Source organism: Pinus tabuliformis, chromosome 8, assembly GCF_031772625.1.
Source record: "Pinus tabuliformis cultivar Carrire ecotype Pingquan chromosome 8, CPIR1, whole genome shotgun sequence".
Lineage (NCBI taxonomy): Eukaryota > Viridiplantae > Streptophyta > Pinopsida > Pinales > Pinaceae > Pinus > Pinus tabuliformis.
The window spans coordinates 602,731,786-602,749,274 of record NC_142294.1 but is presented as its reverse complement, the minus strand read 5'-3'; positions in this window follow the sequence as shown (position 1 = coordinate 602,749,274).

Genomic DNA, 17,489 nt, shown 5'->3' with positions numbered 1-17,489 from the left:
ATAGTAACATCTGCAAACTACCCATGATTTATGATTTTGATGCCATCCATAAAATGAATGCCCAGAAGGTTGAGAGAATCTATTTCAATCTCCAAAGTCCTGCTTAGGGCATCAGCCATAATTATATATAAGAAAGGAAAGAGGGGGCACCCTTGACGGAGGCCCCTTGAAGCTTTGAAGAAGCCAACAACTCTACCATTCACCAATGGAGTAATCCAGGGAGAAGAAATACAAAGGTTTATCCATCTTATAAGGGTCTCATTCAACCCCATTTTTATGAGAACTTTAGCAGGAAACCATGCCTAACCCGGTCAAGAACATTAGACATGTCTAGATTTATGATCATACCTTGATCCCCCCCTACACCATATTGAGTCCAGGGCCTCTTGTATAAGGATAATATTATCAAAGATTTGTCTCCCTGGGACAAACCCCCCTAGTTTTTAGAGATTAAAAGGGGAAGTAGCGATTTGAGATGACATGCCAACAGCTTCGAAAAGATATTATAGGAGACATTCCAAAGGGAAATAGGATGAAATATGGAGAATGAGGATGGGTTCGGGTCTTTAGGGATTAAGGCCAGAAAGGAAGAATTTATTCTACCCCCCCATAGCAAAGCTTTTAAAGTAGTATCCCACCAATCTACACAGGTCTTTCTTTATAACATCTCATAAGGAGTGGAAAAATCTTGCTCTCAATCCATCTGGACCCGATTCCTTATCCGAGGGGAAGGAGAAGACCACCTTTCAAATTTCCTCCACCGTCAAAGCGGAAGTCAAAGAACGATTCCTCTCCTCCAACACTAAGTAGGGGATGCCTTCAAGAAATAAGTCTTAGTTGGCCAGATCTTAGGTATGATCCTTAGTGTACATATTTTTATAATGCTCTACTACAACTCTTTTAATTTCTTCAAACTTATTAATGATCTCCCCCCCATGAGTGATCTGAGTTATATTTTTTTTCGATTCCCTAAACTTGGCTTACTTGTGGAAGAACTTAGTATTCCTATCTCCGGCCTTAAGCCATTTATTTCTTGATTTTAGTCTTCAATACTCCTGTTCCTTTCTAAGAGTTGAGTGTAGGATCTTGAAAGCGTCAGGCTCCTTGTGAAGATCTGATTCCTAGACCGTCATAGTTTCCATTTTCCCTTGGAACGTTATCATTTTTTCTTCCATATCTTTGATGTTGATTTGTCTTTCGGATTTGTGATCCTTGAGCCACGATTTGATGTCTCCTTTCAGTTTGTGAATCTTGGATTCCCATATTGTTATTAGGCTTCCATCAATCTAGTCCGACTAGGAGAGGGAAACTGTCTCAAGGAAATTGGGAGATTCTAGCCATTGTGGAGAGTATTAGAAGGGAATAGGCCCCAAATCCAAGGGCAAGGAGATATCCATGTGAATCGGCCGACTGTGTGAACTGGCCCATGGGAGCATGGACGCTTTAAGGCTATAATTTAGAGTTAGGATATTATCAGCTGCAACGAACTGGTCCATTCGGGCCGCAATATGTTTTTCACCCACTCTTTTGTTGGTTCAGGTATATAGGAATTTTTTAGGTTTGACATCGTATAGGTTTAAGGCTAAGATGAGGTCCTCCATATATTCTTTTTGGGTGTCATGAATGATGGATCCCCCTCTTTTTTCATGATTTCCCAATGTGGTGTTGAAGTCTCCCCCAATAATGCAGTTATACTCGAAATCTGTGGCTTTCAGCTCCATAAGGGAATTCAAACACTCTTGTTTTTCCTGAAAATGGGTGGGCATGTACACATTGATTACTATGAAAAGTTGTTGTTTCTCAATAATCTTAAAAATAGTTGCTATCCAGTGAGTTGTTTTTAGAGTACTTACCAGATGTAGCTTTTCTGAATTCCATAACGTACATAGGCCTCTAGATGCTCCTCTTGAACTGTCTGTTTCCAAATTGCTAGGGTTCCAAAACTTGTTTTTAATAGAGTTGATAGACTCCTTGTCCAGCTTGGTTTCTTGTAGGAGAGCGACTTCTGGTATTTCTTTACTGATGAGGGATTTCACTTCCGTGATTATTTTTAATGATCCCAGGCCCCTGCAATTCCAAGATATAATATTCATTAATCACTTTTTTGAATTCCCTGCCCCCTTGCCAGGGCCCATATTGTTTCCTTTTTTTCCTCCACCTCCTTTGTTTCCTACATTTTCTAGTATTTTTCAGTTTTTTCCCTTCTAACTTCATTGTTTGTTTTGCATACTTCTTTCTTGTCTTTTCTGACAGGCTTCTTCAACCTCACCCCCACAGATTGGTCACCAGATGAGCTCATCTGCATGGTAGGTCCCATACCTTTCGAAGAGGTCATGAAGCCTTCCATATCTTCCTCTTCTTCTGATGTTTCCTCTGAACTGCTGTCCTTGAACTAAACTCCTTATGCCCTCTGGGTGGGTGACCCACGGGGGCTAAATGAGGAACTAGGACCCCTTGAGAGAAGGGGGATGGGGGGCGGGGGTGTACCGAACCATCCACCACAGCCTCAGAGCTAAAGATCCAAAAACTATTATCCATTTCGAAACTTGGACCACTCCGAACAAGCGAGCCCCTAGGGGGGCGAATCAATGCCCTTTGTGACCTAAACCAAGCTAGGGGTGCTGGATGGTGGTGAGACTTTCAAGGACTTGCGTTGCTTAACCTACATCCATTGGTATTTTGGATTCCCATGCTTCTCTGCAGATTCCCCTCCTTTACGGCAACATTTTGCAAAGTGTCCATATTCGTGGCACAACTTGCACTTAAAGGGTAGCTGATCGTAATCTACCTCTTTCACATGCATCCAACTATCCATACACAGATTGATTGCCGCCAAGAGACCCTTCTCCAAATACACCTCCACACAGATCTGTGCATAGGAGAAGAGGCTATCTTTTGGCTCAAAGCAATCAATATACCTCCCCAAAGAGTTCCCAATAAGCTGGAAGGTAGCATCATTCTAGTAATGCAGGCGGAGGTAAGGCAACTTCACCCAGAGAAGGACCAATGAAGGAACATTACATTCAAGATTGAAATTAGGGCTCCAACGATCCAGGTAGAGCCCCTGAGCTCCCATGAAATAGGGACCACTCCTAACACCAAGTCCCAATTCAAACGATTCTCAAAATAAAATTTATAGAAACCTTTGCCACAGAAGTAGGAGATGACTTCACCTTTTATCAAATGATTACATTTCTTCTCAACCTAGACCTTAAATGTGTAAAGGGATAAGCATAGGCCTTGTTAGCTCCGCTACATGTTGCTGATGTTCAGAGGATAGAAGTGGGCTTGGTTCTTGGTTTTACTCAAAAGAAGCTCATGCCGATCACTTTCACCTTCCCCTCCACCTCTTCCATCCTCCTTCCACCTCCATTTCCCGGGGCTTGCTATCAAAAATATTATGAAAACCATCATCCTTAAGCCCCAATCCTAAGCACGAAGCTCAAGCCTTCCATAAGATCCGACCATATAACTTGGCGCTTTTATTTCTTAATCGCAATCTCAATCACAGCTTTCGGGAGGTCCTTTATAAGCCATGTCTATAACATTGCCGATGGCCAATTACCGATTGCCCCTATTAGATGTGATGTTGCTGTTAAGCATGTTACAATGGTATAGTCGGGTCCGGGCTTCAATCGCTGATCACAATCGCATCCATGTGTGCACATAAAGGCTACGCCCCTGACCTCTGCTGATGTGATATCGCGATCGCTCCTCCACCGTCCGATCAGTCCCGAAAAGATCCAATGGCCCTTGTTCATCCCGACCTCATATCTCCCGATATCCTCTGCAAAATGATCCCCGCCATCCATTCACAAGATCCAACGGCATTCGCTCCTCCCACTCCCGCAAGCCGCCCGCGCGTTGGCTCGCGATAAAGTGGTTTTTGCTCATTCCTGTCTGCCACGTGTCACAGTTCTAATGGAATTGAGAGCCCACGTACCTTTACCGCTCACTCACCAAAAGCAGTGTGATACATACTGCTTACCACCATTTTCCCGTCCCTGCACGTTATCTCCCCATGCACCTTTTCCGCCCGATAGCTGTTGGATCAGCCCACCCGGGATCCAACGGCTGACGATTGTCTGCTCCAGTTTCTTCCCATTTCTCCTGCTGTGCCTTATCCGCCGTCTGTCTGTGCGATCCGATGGCCGATCTTCCTTCTTCAATCGTCCATACCTCCCGATACCTTCCACTGAGCGATCTCCACCTTCCATCTGTTTAATCCAATGGTCGTTGTCTATCCACGCACCCTGGTCATGCTATGCACCTGAAGGACGACAATGATCATCTACCAAGTACCTGGCGCATTTCATCTCCAACAACTGTATTCAAGAAACAGAATGGCCGAGAAGGGAAAGGACATGCCTCGAGCAGATCACAAGCATTTATCAGTTATGGAGCTCATTTCATATTACACTCCACCTATTCAGGAAGGACCGTTGAGCACCAGAGAACGTCAAATTCATTCGCAGACACAGTCAGATTGCAGCAGAGACCCATATTAGATAGTTAAAGCGGTTGGTGGTCCATTATGACCCCTCCACGCATAGAATAGTAGAGAATTTTTGTAAAGAAACTCTATATATACCCAGAAAACAGATGTAATCTGGGTTGATGGTTGTAGTTTTGATGTAAGGTTCAACTTCTGGAGACTGTAACTACTTTGATACTTGCAGTGTCTGGTCTTCATTTTCAGGTAATACAAGCTTCTTTTGCTGTTAATTTCTCACTTCCCACTTCTATTATGTTCTATGTTGTGCCTATTATGCATTTGTTCATGTGCTCTTGATATTTAGCATTAGAGGGGCTGTCATCCCACCTCTTTGTTGAAGTCTAGTATGTATCATTGAATGTGTTATGCAGGTTTCTGTTTACTTAGTGCCAGAGAGCTGTCATCCTATCTGTGCATTGGGAAATAGATTTGCAGACCTCTTTACTAGTTGCAACCGGCCATCACAGGGTCCTGTGCATCTGCTGGTGTGGTCAGTATTCTCCATATTCACCTAATCCTCAAACTGTGAGTAATTGGTGGTCTAAAGCCTTGTAGTCTGGGGGTGTTCACCCATGTCTGGAGTTAAGCATAGTAGAAGTGGTTATCTAGCTTGGACAAGCATCATTCCTTCCATTCATCCATTTCCAACATCTTGTTGAGTTTGTAATGTTCCCGAGCATCTCCGAGATACAACCTAGGAGAGTTTCTTAGGGTGATAACATTAATTGGCGCTGTTATCGGGGAGAGGAGATTGAAGCTCAGCTTCCCTGGGAGACGACACAGTTCCAAATTTTGATGATAGACAAACTCTGGGCACATTTCTAGTTGTAATCATCTATCTGGCGACTCCACTGGAGGAAGACCAACCTTTGGCGACTCCACATTTCAGTCCTGGCTCAGTTTGTGAGACATACTCAAAGAAATCCTCAGAAATCACCAACTGAACCAGTGCCTGACGCTGAGAAGATCGTTAAGCAGAAGAAAATTTTGCAAAAAGGAGCATCAGGATCAGGTAAGCCTAAAAAATCCCATGTATCTCTGCTAGTGAAGAAATCACCTTCAGAGATTCATAAAGCTCCTGTTCATTCATTTCCCTTTTGGATTTCAGTCCAAAGAAAGCATCCCATGTTGTCCATCATATTCCTCTGTCTCTGTTATCCATTTCATTGATCCATACTACTCAATCTACCAATATCCTTCCACCCACCTCAGTCATGGCAGGCCAGCAAGCTCCCACAAAGATAGAAAGAATCATTGCCGCTAGGTATGGACCTTTGGTCTTGCCTGTCCCTTTGAATGCCATGCCTGCAAGAGATTATCAGAAATGTATGCCAAAGTTTACTGGTACAGAAGGAGTAACAGTTGAAGAGCACCTTGAGTCCTTTTATAGCTATGCTGATAACTTGGATATCAATGAAGATGATGTGTGGATGAGGGTTTTTGTCCAAAGCCTAGGTGGAGAAGCTAGAAAATGGTTCAGAGAATTAACCCCTAGGTCTATAGCAGATATTGAGGCCTTAGATGATGTGTTCTTAAGGCATTGGGGGGATAAGAAAGATCTACTCTTTTATCATACTGAATTTGGGAACTTGAAGAGGGAGAATGGTGAGATGTTGTCCAATTTCAACAAGAGATTCAACCATATGTACAGCAAAATACCATATGAAGTGAAGCCCACCCCTACCTCTGCTACGATCACTTATGCCAATGCCTTCGATTCTTAGTTCTGCATGCTGTTAAGAGAAAGAAGATGTGCTTCTTTGGCTGATATTCAAGATGCAGCCTTTGAAGTAGAATCAAACATCATAGCTGCAGAGAGGCTCGAAGGTGATGCTGATAGGAGAAGACAAAGGGGTGAGCTCTCATCATCCTCAGATCCTAAGATCGATAAATTGGCTAGGATGATAGAGTCATTAGCCTCTACAGTTTCCAGATTAGAGGCTGAGCAGTATTCTGATGAAGTAGGAGCTCCTAATACCTTTGCTCTTCCGAAGCCAAATCTATATAGAGGAGCAAAGGAGCAGTTGCAGATTTTGCAAAGAAACAAAGATGCAAACGAAGACAAAAGGGTGAAGACCCTTTTTCAGAATATAGTCATGGAGGAAGAGCTTTGTGAAGAGAAGCATGAGGCCCATGGTTTGGAAGATAAGGGCAGTGCCCCTTTCTTGACCCGAGCTGCTTATGAAAGGTAATTATCCGGAGGCACCGCTCATGATTTTGTTGTACCTGCAGAACAACAAGCTTATTAGCAGAAGCAACCAGCAGCAGGTCTCACCATCCTCGAAGAGTCTGAGCCCGAAGCCAGCTCATCTTCCCATGACTATGCAAATCTGCAAATTGACCAACCTGCTGTTATCCCTAGCTCAGTGATCAAAAAGGGAGAAGAAGGCTCCCCATCATCTTATGTTTCTATTTTTGCTCAAGTGACAATCCCTCACAGTTGCCTCCTAGACACTGAGGCAAGCCACAACTCGATGCCCAAGGCTGATACTGATAATCTCAGTCTTGATATTCTGAAGCTTGCCCAGGTGGCCTCCACACATCTTGGAAGGGCAGTGTGCTAGATCATAGAGGAAGAGGATCCACAGTTTTGGGACACCTCCTTGGATGTGGACTGTTCTAAGGAAGATGCAGGAGCAGATGAAGTCCTTGTGTCCCCTGCACAAGAATACATTGGTTCACCATTCATATTAATTGTGCAGGCCACAAATGACACAGGCAAGTGCGCAACAACCATTGTTATTCAGCAGGCATACGAAGGCTTCCACGAAGAACATCCAAGGATGAGAGCATACAAGGAGGGGGTGAAATATAAGCCATCTCTACCTGATAAGGTCAAATGCCCTAAACTCTTTGAGGTAGAGGATCAAATCAACCCAATTTTGCAGATCTTTGATGAACCGGCAGATAGACCGGCCAAGAGGAGGGGAAATAGTTTTGATGGTCCAGTAGATGGCAAATTTTTGAATATTTATGTTGTTTAAGGTTTCCGAGCCTTAACGATTGTAAGCATGTCCTTTACAGGTTTTAGCATAGACTTAATTAAACTCCATGCCCAATGGAATTAGGCAATGTTTTTAAGCTTGTTTTGTATGAAGGCATTGGTCTGCAGTTCATGAGACCTCACAAGGAGGATCTCATCCCTAGAAGGAGCCAGTGTTAGCTCCTCTACATGTTGCTAATGTTCAGAGGACAAAAGTGGGCTTGGTTCTTGGTTTTACTCAAAAGAAGCTCATGCCGATCACTTTCACCTTCCCCTCCACCTCTTCCATCCTCCTTCCACCTCCATTTCCCAGGGCTTTCTATCAGAAATCTTCTGAAAACTGTCATCCTTAAGCCCCAATCCTAAGCGCAAAGCTCAATCCTTCCATAAGACCCAACCATATAACTTGGCGCTTTTATTTCTCAATCGCAATCGCAATCATAGCTTTCGGGAGGTCCTTTATAAGCCATGTCTATAACATCGTCGATGGTCGATTGTCGATTGCCCCTATCGGATGTGATGTTGCTGTTAAATCATGTTACAATGGTGTAGTTGGGTCCGGGCTTCAATCACTGATCGCAATCGCATCCATGTGTGTGCATAAAGGCTACACCCCTGACCTCCGCCGATGCGATATCGCAATCGCTCCTCCACCGTTCGATCAATCCCGACAAGATCCAACGGCCCTCGTCCATCCCAATCTCATATTTCCCAATATCCTCCGCAAAATGATCCCCGCCATCCATTCACAAGATCCAACGGCATTCACTCCTCCCACTCCCACAAGCCGACTGCGCGTTGGCTCGCGATAAAGTGGTTTTTGCTTGTTCCTGTCTGCCACGCGTCATAGTTCTAATGGAATCGTGAGCCCACATACCTTTACTGCTCACTCACCAAAAGCGGTGCAATACATACTGCTTACCACCATTTGCCCGTCCCCGCGCATTATCTCCCCATGCACCTTTTCCGCCCGATAGCCGTTGGATCGGCCCGCCTAGGATCCAACGGCTGACGATTGTCTACTCCAGTTTCTTGCCATTTCTCCCGCTGTGCCTTATATGTCGTCTGTCTGCGCAATCTGATGGTCGATCTTCCTTCTTCAATCGTCCATACCTCCCGATACCTTCCGTTGAGCGATCTCTGCCTTCCATCTGTTTAATCCAATGGCCGTTGTCTATCAACACACCCTGGTCGTGCTATGCACCTGAAGGACAATAGCGATCATCTACCAAGTACCTGGCGCATTTCATCTCCAACAACTGCATTCAAGAAACAGAATGGCTGAGAAGGGAAAGGACATGCCTCGAGCAGATCACAAGCATTTATCAGTTATGGAGCTCGTTTCATATTACACTCCACCTGTTCAGGAAGGACCGCCGAGCACCAGAGAACGACAAATTCATTCGCAAACACAATCAAATTGTAGCAGAGACACATGTTAGACAGTTAAAGTGGTTGGTGGTCCATTATGACCCCTCCAAGCATAGAATAGCAAAGCATTTTTGTAAAGAAACTCTATATATACCCAGAAACAGATGTAATCTGGGTTGATGGTTGTAGTTTTGATGTAAGGTTCAACTTCTGGAGACTGTAACTACTTTGATACATGCAGCGTCTAGTCTTCATTTTCAGCTAATACAAGCTTCTTTTGTTGTTAATTGCTCACTACCCACTTCTATTATGTTCTAGGCTGTGCCTATTATGCATTTGTTCATGTGTTCTTGATATTTATCATTAGAGGGGCTATCATCCCACCTCTTTGTTGAAGTCTAGTATGTATCATTGAATGTGTTATGCAGGTTTTTGTTTACTTAGTGCCAAAGAGATGTCATCCTGTCTGTGCATTGGGAAATATATTTGCAGACCTCTTTAATGGTTGCAGCCGGCCATCACAGGGTCCTGTGCATCTGCTGGTGTGGTCAGTATTCTCCATATTCACCTAATCCTCAAACTGTGAGTAATTGGTGGTCTAAAGCCTCGTAGTCTGGGGGTGTTCACCCATGTCTGGAGTTAAGCATAGTAGAAGTGGTTATCTGGCTTGGACAAGCATCATTCCTTCCATTCATCCATTTCCAACATCTTGTTGAGTCTGTAATGTTCCCGAGCATCTCCGAGATACAACCTAGGAGAGTTTCTTGGGGTGATAAAAGGCCTATTAACTACCCAATAAGGCCCTTATCTGCCAACTACAGAGCTCGTGAGTGGGCCTGCGGTGCACATATTTCGATTTTTGGGATATCCTTAGCTTTCTTCACAAACTTGAATTAACCATGTTTATAGAACTTTGGGGAAGAGGCCACAAGAGTATTGAATGTTGAAATCTTTGCCTACAGCGGCGCCTCCGGGGAAGTAGCAGACATCAAACGCCCCACCCCAAAACAGAAAGGGCGGGCGACACAAGAGACCTAGATGACCTCAAACCCAACAAAGATTGAAAAACCTATGATAGCAAGAAGGGGGACCAGCCTGAGAAGAGCGGGTTCCAATTGCAAGGACCCAATAGTCAGCGTGAGCAATGGACCTACGCACCAAACCCAGGTCCAAGGAGCTAGAGAACAAGTAGGAGACTGACAATGCAGACCAGGGCAAAAGAAATGGCAACAAACAAGGTCAACAGGGGCCATCCAACACCGACCAAAATGGCCAAGCGCAACTAAGGAGCACAGACCCACCTTGGGGGACCAACGACCAACAATAGAAGACCTACACTCCTTAGGTCAAACCGCCATAGTTGCAGAGCTCTCTTCTTTTGTGCATAGATTTTACCCCTCTTCCTACAACTGATATTGTTAACAAACACTCTAATGTCTTTGTTATATGTAATTCTTGAAATATAAAATTATTCAAACCGAAAATATTTTGAATTTTTCATACAAATATAATGTGAGAGAATCAAAATCTCTCTATCTGAGATATACAATCTCTACCGATTGTCATTTTTATGTCATAATCACTAATAATCATCTATGCATTATATATATTTGCATGAAACCACTTCTTGCACATGCATAAGTAAAGTAAAGGTCAAAAACCCAATTTTTCTTCTTCTTGTAAATGCATTATCAAATATAGAGTCACAACTATTATTGCAATTCTCACATGCAATACCATAATTATTATTATTATAAACTCTATTATTATTGTATTTAACAAAATTCAAAACTGTGGGTATAAATTCACTAAATCATCATATTGATTCCCGGTTACTCTTCTTGTTGCAAAACCATGGGTATCAACCACTTGTTCTTTCAGTGCAAAATCATGTTGACAAACATGAACTATGAATATTCAAGTTATTACCCATGTAATAACATATGCAAATAATATAAAACACAATTATCATGTTTTCCTATATTTCAAATGCATCATACAAATGCATACAATTATAAAAGAACCTATGTTTATCCATATTTCAAATGCATAAAATAAATGCATTCTAGGTATATAAAATCCCAGTTATTTATGGTTGAAAATGAAAAATCCTATGCATTAATAAAACCATATCTATATTATTTCCATGAATACAAAAAATCGGATGTATTATGTGTCCCACATATAAGAAGACCTTAATGATTGTTTTGGGTGTTATAGATATTTCAAACTATCACTAGATTATCTTTAACCTTGATCAATTAAAACCACGTATTATGGAGTTACTGTAATACTCATAACTTTGAGCTCATGACACTTGAAGTGATACATCTCCATAACTATGATATCAAATACAAGCCTCATCGGTAATCACTATTACTAATTCCATGTGATCATGATTCATTAGTAATTATGATCATTGTATTCAAGAGGATAAACCTCATCTGCATTAGGGAGAAAAACAATGGCCAAGATCATCACCGCTAAAAGTAATAAAAATGATAGGGTGAGCTCCCCTGAAGAGAAACACGTCATCAGGGCAATAGCTCAACTTAGTGAAAGATAGAGATATTTCCCTACAAATTAATATAAAAGAAGAAACATTTCCATGAACCCTTCAAAAATACCAAATGGAAACATCAAGAATCTCTCCTAAACCTCCCTATTTAGACGCTGTGAGGCTCTTTCCATAACTTAGAGTGAATTGGTTCCCAATATTTTAAAGAAGATGGAATCCAAGTCTTAGATCTTACCAATGACCCTGTCAATATACCTCATGTCTTAAAATGACCTGGCATTAAATACAAGTATTAATAATGCTTATAACAATGGTGAGGATGTGACTCTTGCAACCTCCCAACAGAGAAAAGGAAAAATTTGTGATGAATAAAGAACGATGTTGGTTGGTTCAATGTCCTCCCTCCATGTAGATTTTAGCTTGGAACATAGCATATGGTAGTTGCAAACCGTTCAAGAACGCACAATTGATTCTTGATGCTAACTTTTTCGAAGGACGTCAAACATATTAAATCAATAATATATTGATATTATTCAAGTCATGAATACCAAACGTTAATATGTAGGTTCTAGGGATACTACAATATAGTGAAGTAGGAGAGTGTGCAGAGGGAGTAACCAAAAATTGAACTTAATGGGTACATCATGATGGTGGAAAAGGGGTTACATTGAGGTCTAAAGCAAGTAGTGTACATGTAAATATTGGATTTGTTAATGGGATTGCAACCAAGGACATACACATAGATTTCCTAACAAATCTGTTGATTTGGATTTTTCTTCCAAAGTCATCATTGTTTCCTAAAAAGGCATCTAAATAGTCTCCAACTAGTCTTTTGGGTTTCTGATGAAATATGTAGGGGTAGGATATAAAAGGAGAATAGAGGAATTAGACACTAATAATATTTAGAAGGAGCGGCTATGGAGAGGCCATAAACACAAGTTATGGGGAAGGCAATATGAGGAGCATCTAAGGAGGTATTGGTGAGAAAGAGATAAGTTCCATGTACGAAACATTCAAGAATGGGTGTGAAACAACATGTTATATAACATATAAAGGAGGAATTTTAACCTAATGGGGGGGGAACTATATAGGGGCATGATGGCACAGGAGGAGTTGACACAATATGGTATAGATCCAAGGAAGATGTAGGGAAATAAAAGAGAGTATAAATTAGAAATTAGAAAGACTATTGGATAAAAACGTTGGAGTCCTTTCACCAGATATTGCCCATCATCTTTTAATTCCTCAGTGGGGAGTTTGTTGTTGGTAGTAAGGATTTTGTTTCCAATGATTTCTTTTGCAGTAGGTTACCCAAAGTGTGGGATGCAATAACTATAGCTATAGGATATCATATTGTGCCAAACAACAAGTTGTTAGAAAAATTCGACCATGGATTCAAGGTTATTAAGGGGTTATCCAAATAGGCCAGTCTTGTCGAGTGCAACAAGTCTCTTTTTAACATCTCGAAGAGTTATCTTCAAAATGATTCAAATGATTACAAACCAAATTCTCATTATAAAAATTCTAGACACATTCAGAGCTTCTCTAGTAGAGCCATGGCTAATAGCCCACCAAGGTCCTTCTAAGTTTTTTATTTTATATTCCTTTTTCTCTTCTGCTTCTTGTTGGCATTTTTCTCTCTGTCTTGTTGTTTGAGTAGTCTATTTATTTTAAAAGTTGTTAAATTAATTAAGAACCCTAATGGCCCATTCAATTATAGAAAATCTCACTTAATCATAACCATATTTTTAATATATCATCTAAATGCTACCTTACTTTGGAACTTGTATTTATTTTGCTTGAGCAGAATTATGGAGATGTATGTATTCAATGGATTAAAGGAACTAGACTTGTATGAAATGCAGAGCAAATAGTAAAATATATGATGTTTGAGGATTCTCAATGTCCTATTGACAATACTGGATTGATTTGTTGTATGGTTAAGGCACTTCTTGACAAATTGGATAACAAAATATAATTAAGTAGTAAGATGTATTTTCAGAAGAAAAAAATAAAAAATAAAAATAAATAAATAAAAAAATAATAAAAAAAATCAAAATAAAAAATTAATAAAATCAAAAAATAAAATAAAATTAAATTAAAAATTAAAAATTAAAATTAAAATTAAAAATAAATAAATAAATAAATAAAATATATAGAATATGGTATGAAATCTTTCTACGATAGTCTTAGATCTTAGTTGATTTAACGCACTTGGTATCACGCTTCAAACTATTTTGTGTTTTGTGATAATAAATGCATTCTCCAATCATCACAATGTTGTGTTTCATTCCAAGACATAGCACTTTGATTTTCAACATTATTACATTGGAGAAAAGTGCAAAATAAATACACTGAATTTATCTATTCCTTGTCACAATATTAACTAGTAGATATTTTTATTTTTTTTCTATGGGATTAAGCAAGAAAAAAAATGAAAGATTATATTAGAAATTCCAAGTTAGCAACAAAAACATCTTTATATTGAAGTTATAATTAATGAAATTAGTTGAGTAGATGTAGTGTAGGCATGTTGAAGTCTTGATAAACAAAAAACAAAAAAAGGCATGCACACATTTTGCATGAATTATAATTGGTAAGGTATAATAAAATCCGTACAAGCAAACTAGGTAAAGGAACATTCTCTAAATAAAATAGAGTATAAGATTAATTTATATGAGAAAGCATTAATTATATTACACAAAAGTATGTGCAAAAGTACAATAATATATAAAAGAGAAAGGGAAAATGTAAAAATGAGCTTCTTTTTCCAGCATTACTAATATTGATATAAAATCAAAATAAGCATCTAAGCATCTTGCTTCTTTGGCATCCAAATCAATAAGTAGCCTTTACAAGAAACTGCAAGTGTTGGCTTTGTGGGGTCTAACCCAGGTTCAACTTTGGTTAGCCAAAAATCCCTACACTACTGACCCTTTCGGCATCAACCTGCGGAGCGCGAAACAAAGTCTCACTCAAGGCAGTATGGGGGGATGTTGGAACCAAGTTTCCACACCCTGAGATGGTCATGATGTCGGTTTATACCCTCTGTTCCTACTTTCGCATAGGTCACTAAGCTTTAGGGCTCTGTGAGTCTATCCCTCTATTCCACCCTTCAGTACCTCCATGAAGGTGTACAATTGATCTTCGCGCGGCCTTAACCCGTGGTCCAGGTACTTTTGCGCTGCTATGACACTGTATTGTACAGGTTCCCAAGTTATCTTAAGCGTTTTACTCATCTTACTAAACAATCACAGTTAGCGCCATGTAAATTGATGTTCTTACTTGTGTTCAATTAACCAATATAATCACATATATTCATGCATCACATAAACATTTTAAACTAAACCCAAACTGCAATATAACTAGACGCATTAACAAGAAATAAATACATAGAATTTGTAGAATACTTCTCTTTCTTGATATCTTTGGTTTGATACAGATTCTATCCGCCTTGCACACACAGCTGCAAGGGTCTGCGCACTCAGCTGCGGACTTCCACCCTAGGCCTCTGCGCACTCAGCTGCAAAGCCTCTACCTATGTTAAGACCCAAAAAACTTAGACTTCTCTACTGAGACTCTTCACTTCATTCTTCATTATCTTCTCTAAACTACTTAGAGCTTACTTACTTAGCTCCTTTTATATAATCCCATGGTTCACAAACCATGGGTAGATCTTTACAACCGACTTTACACTTTACAAAATAAGGGTGGACAACCCTTTACGACTCTTGACACTTTCGCACTCCGCAGCCACAAAATGCAAAGACTTTACAATTTTATTACAAAATTGACCCAAAACATGGGCTTTTAGCCCCAAAACTGTCCTTGGGGGAACCCGTTCCCAACATGCCCCCAACACAAACATGGTGACTCGCCCTCAAGTCACTCTACAGGCGTGGAGATCTTGGCACGAAGACCTCCCAACTCGACCTATATGACGGCAACCTCGGCAGTGCACTGTGCAGCTGCTTGCTTCGTTTCTTCAACCAACTGCTCAGTCGCTGGTCCTAAATTTTCGGCCTGAAGCTTCTGCTGAGTTGCTTGCAGATTCGCAAGATTTCCTTCAATAGAGGTCGTGACTGAATAAGCCTCATCCAGCTAGGGCTTCAATCGCACCTTCAGCACTGCCTCCTTGTGTTGCACTGCATCTACCTGTTCTTTCAACTGCTTGGCCTCCTGTAGCTTCGCCAGTCTCTGCATGAGAGCGATGGTTCGCACTGTACCTTTTACTTCGTCATAGCATTGCTACAATTCTTGCACTTCTGTCTCCAACCACTATACATTAGGTTCCTCCTGCAGGTTCGTCAGGAACTCAAACAACTATTCAAAAAGTTGTGTGCAATCTGCTACTGCACTGTCTACCGCCGTTATCGCTTCTGTGAAAATGGTTGCACATTGCTCCTTTACTTCTGGCGAAGTTGAAGGTTGGGCCTTCAACTGCAATACTGTAATCTATAAGTTCAACTCTAGGTGAACCCTAGCCAACTCTGTGCGAGCGTCACACACCCCTGTAGCAAGCTTGCGGACGCACACCTCAACTGGTTCTTCCTTAGAAATGGCCAACTCGGGGACCATTCAGCATGCCTCCTCCATGACCTGAACTAGGTGCTTGTTTCAGTCAATTACCTCGGTCACAACAACAATGGAAGAGTCTCACTGTAGGGCCATCTATTCATTATTAATCCTCTGTTCGCTAATCACCTATAAAGCGCGGTGTTTGCAGGGCCTCAGCTCCGCTATCACTCCATCCTGTAATAGGTGGAGCACCTCACTAGGGAGCGCTGCCAAGTTCAACCCCACTCCCTTTAGGGTGCTGACAGTGGGCTTGTTAGCTTCATTCTTTGTGGTCAGCGCTCCATCCGGCAGCACTATCATGCTGGAGACCTTCGCACATAGCATCTTAGTAGCTTCTGAAGTGCCAATAGCGAGGCTAGTGGACACCGTGCCAGCCTGTCATGCACGGGTCTACAGCTCCTGCAAACTTGTCTAGATGGCCCCCAAGAGTAGCTGTTGTTGTTGCTCGAATTGTTGTAGTGCCTCTGCGGTGACATCTCGCACTCTGTCTCCAATGTCATGCAAATTGCCCTCTATGAGGGTGATTGGGTCCAGCGATGCTATAGTGGCCTTGGATTTCTTCCTCAACCCTCCTTTCTCTTATTCCCTTGGACGCTTCATGTGGGAAGATGTCACCTGCTGGTCCACGCCGTGCTACCATGTTTGCTTGTCTATTTCTTCCTCTGTCTCAGGTGAAGGTGACCTCGCGCCTTTCTCAGAGCCCCGCTCTGTTCCACCTGTCTGTTGGGTGGCATCGTGCTCCGCCTGGGCCTTGTCAGTGACCTCCTTCTTCCTCTTCTCAGCCAGCTACGCCATCTTGAGCTTGGCCTCCTCCTTTTTGCATTGTGCGGCAGACTTGCTTGCCCCCACCGCCAAGTCTGAGGTAGTGTGACACTCTACCGGCCAGCAATCAAGGATTGCATCAATGGATTCCTCCGTTGCCAAGTAAGGCAAGTCATACCATGTCTACATAGGGTCCTTCCGTGCCCTGATCGACACATGGTGAAAATCTGCCTTGAACTTTGCATACCCCAGCAAGTTGGGAAACACAGTAGGCGACAACCGCGGTTTTTGATTGATAGCCATGCGAATGTTCATTTCCATCAAGATCTAGATGATCTTGCTGCCCTTGATGCACTGATCATCCTTGGTCACCCACAGCGAAGCGTACTTCGCTACTTCTGGTAGGTCCAGCGCGACTGAGGGGAATTGACTGTCTTCTGACAGCTCCCATGCTACCAACACAATAGACAACAAGAGCCACACATAGTGAAAATTATTGCTGAGCTCCTGTGCCTCGCTCCAATTCTCAAGGAACTCACCAGAGAGATATTGCACCCAATTGAACTAGACTCCTTCAGTGCACTGGGCTGCAAGAGCAAGGACTTGTGTCGGCACTTCAATTGCGCGACACTTTCTCATAACCTTTCCTACCAAAATCTACATGGCCACCTTGACTGCAGGGTCACTGATACTTGAGATGGCATATCATTGCGGCTTCTTCACGAGCTTGAATTTCTCCTTCATGGCCTCTACGAAGGCCTGCTCGCCACCTTTTCCGCCAA